Below are 3,469 nucleotides of genomic sequence, written 5' to 3'. Positions count from 1 at the left end.
CTAACTTCCAAGTTGCGGTGCTTGGGTGGTGGTGACTTGGGCGAAGGTGGTCCTCAAGATGGTGAGGGGGGGCCGGCCAAAAGCGTGAGGTGGTGGGGTCCAACGGGGTGGAACTGGCGCCAAAGGGAAGAGAGACGGAGACAGGGACACGACACACGGAATGAGTTACCACCGTCTTTGAAAAGGGTTGAATGATTTATTACTTTTCCTATTTATAAATATAATAAACTATTTAGAAAAATACTGTCCGTACATTTCAAGACAGAGTAAAAAAAGTGTACCTCTTGCATTCGTAATTTTAAAGTTGTGGCGAGAATGATCTTAGAATAAAGTGAGTATAAGATGTATATTTTATTTTAAAATGTGTCTGTAATATTGCTCAATGATTTATTATCTTTACAGAATTATTATATATTTTTTTAGAATAGACTATTTTTGTAAATATGGTGAATGATTCATCGTCTTTAATCCTATTCTTGGCAGCCATCTTTTCTATCACAGGCCTATTTTTGTAAATGCAAATTTAAGAATCTAATTTTTAAAATAATTTTATTAAGAGAGTTAATGAGCTAAAAACATCCATGAGGCCAACAAAATTTGTTAATCACAAGCGTAGATATGAAAAAATTTTATTTATATATTTAAAACTAAAGCTAGAAAGCAGTAAATTTTTCATGACTTTTTAATTAAAAAGTAAATTATTCGCTGCTTTTGTCGAACTTACATATTTTGTACATCTAAACTCGGAACCATATATAATACTGAATAGTAAAAATATTTTTTATATTTTGAAAAAAACGGTGAACAATATGCTGCATTCAGAAAGTCGTAATTTACTCGCTGCTGCTTATGCCTAATTTTGTGTAAATAAATTTTTTTAAAGACTATTTTTATAATTATAATATTTTTTAATCTTATTAATTTTAAAAAATAAACTTAAGCACAAGGGGCCAGATGGGTGGGTACCTTTTGTTATTATTGGTCATTACTGTAAGCACGAAAAAAATAAATAAATAAATAAATAAAATAAAAAATAAAAAAAATAAAAAAAAGTAGAATAGAGAACAAGCCAAAGATGTTGGGAGGGTACTTACGAAAGAGAGGAATTATCTAGAAATTAAATAATAGCTACTTTTTTCTATTAATTTTTTTAGAATAGTTCCACACCTTATTACTAATAAACTTTCAAACCTAGTACTAGTAATTTTTCAATATATTATATATACAGGCTATTAAGGTGGAATTAGATTTTCTTTTGTTGTGTTTTATATACGACGAGCACCACATGATTCAATGAGGCGTACGGTTGGAGAAGTTATTGTCTATGTCCGGTGCATAAGTATATCTTATACGCAACGGAACACTCTTACAAACACTATGACCAGTGTTCCAAAATTAAATTCTAACTCATTAAATTTATTCTTTAATACTTTAAAAGATCTAGCTATGTAAATTTTGGACAGTACTTCTTTTATAAATAAAATAATGATTATTTCTATTTCTGTACCATTCTTATAAAAATATTGATTATTTTTTTAATTAGCACCTTTTTTAAGATATTGTATATATCAAATTTTAAATTTTAATAAAATCTACATACAAAAGTTTATTTAAAAATAAAAAATAGTAAAAGATGCATTTAGACCGTCAAAAGGCTTTAATTTTAAAACACTAATCATTATAATAGATAAAGTATGTGCATACATCCGCTGCTGGGTTACTATATCAAACTCAATTTTAATAAAATCTACGTACAAAAATTTACTTAAAAAAGCATCTAAAGTCAATTGTTGAAATACGATAATTTATATTGTCGAATAAGATTTTAATTTTAAAATACTAATCATTATATGTATAATATGGTATGTGAGGGACAAGTATAGGCATATTTGTTGCAGTAGTGTCAAGAGAGAAAAAAAAAAAAAAAAAAAAAAAAAAAAGCGCTGTTTGTCGGGACTTAAAAAAACTTTCAGGTCAGCATGTAAAGTCCCTGACCCAAAGCTTCGTCAATGTAGATTGATAGTAAAAAAAAAAGTACAATTTTAATATTTCTTGTGTAAAAAATGAAGGGACGCGAAACTACTGCTCGGAGTGTCGGAGTGTAGGGCGAGGTTTTAAACGTTAGGGCATTTGGGAATGCTGCGGAAGTCCCCAGTAAGGTTCGGCCATTTTGTTTTTTTGTGGGAACGCGTACGTGGAGCTTTTTGGTGCCGCAGAGGCTGATGTGATGTGTACGCAATGTGAACAATAGGGAGCCACGTGGACACCATTCTCAAAATTGAAGGTAAACTTTAAATATCATTTCTACAGTTTCATACTTTTTTATTTTATTATTTTATAATTTAAAATGTATCAAATTAGTGTTTTATGATTTTATTTTTATTTTTTTGTCAGATTTTTTGTTAATATTTCATTAAATTATGTATAAAAAACTTCAAATACTCCATCTAGATTTATCGAATATTCAATTTAGTACCTTTTAGTTTTAACTTTGTTACTGATTTAACGAAAAAAATAAATAGAATTGATAATAAAAAGATAAAAAATAAAACCGTAGGACACTAAATTGATACACTTTAAAGCATAGGGTATTAAAGTGAGAAAGTGTGAAACCGCAGGGGTGATATCAAAAATTTTTCCTAAAATTAAATGAAGGATTGATTGCATTGTTGGTCCTTAAACTTTATCCATTTTAAAGTTTGGTCCTTGTCTTTTTTATTTGCTAAAGAGTCCTTTTGGCTCAAAGTAAAACTGTGAAAACTAATTTTTTATAGAAAAAAAATGTTTAGTGAATTTTTTTTTTTACATTTTGTAGTACTTAGTTTGTAGAAAAAAACAATTTTTTATCAACATTTGTTTGATTGAAAGAAAAAATTTATACTTTTTTGATTAGATGAAAGAAAATGAATGAAAAAATTTTATGCAGCTTAAGTATTCATTTTTAGCTGAAAAATAGTGGAAAATGAAAGCTTCAATTTCTCCCCAAATCCGAATCTGAAAATTCGGGGTTTTTGATGCTGCAAGTTGAGGTTGTTTTGGTTCTTCGGCTCTTCAATCAACTTCTTACCATTGTTGGACTCGCGTTTGAGGTGGGTTACTGTCAACCGAAGTCTTCGGAATTCCTTCCAAGTATATGAAACTCCAGTATATATAATTTTATATTAATCATCTTGTTTAATAACTCAAACTATAGATTTGCATGTCATAGATAAAATCTATGGTTTGGGGCATACTTTAGCTAATTTTTGATGATTAATACCTGCTGAATTAGGATTTGACTGAAGAGAAAACTTATTAAATCTATACATGTCACTTTGCAAAAAGTTAACGAATTTAGCTTCATAAGTTGTTTTTATTTTTGTATCACCACTGTTGGTGCGATGTGGATACTCAGTTTAGTGTAGGCTTAGATTAAGCTCGTGTTGAGATATCAAGTCCACTTTTATAGCAGAATTTAGGTTGTTCCGTA

This window comes from Ananas comosus, linkage group 23 (genome assembly GCF_001540865.1).
Source record: "Ananas comosus cultivar F153 linkage group 23, ASM154086v1, whole genome shotgun sequence".
Classification (NCBI taxonomy): domain Eukaryota; kingdom Viridiplantae; phylum Streptophyta; class Magnoliopsida; order Poales; family Bromeliaceae; genus Ananas; species Ananas comosus.
Note: the sequence above shows the minus strand (reverse complement) of the source record.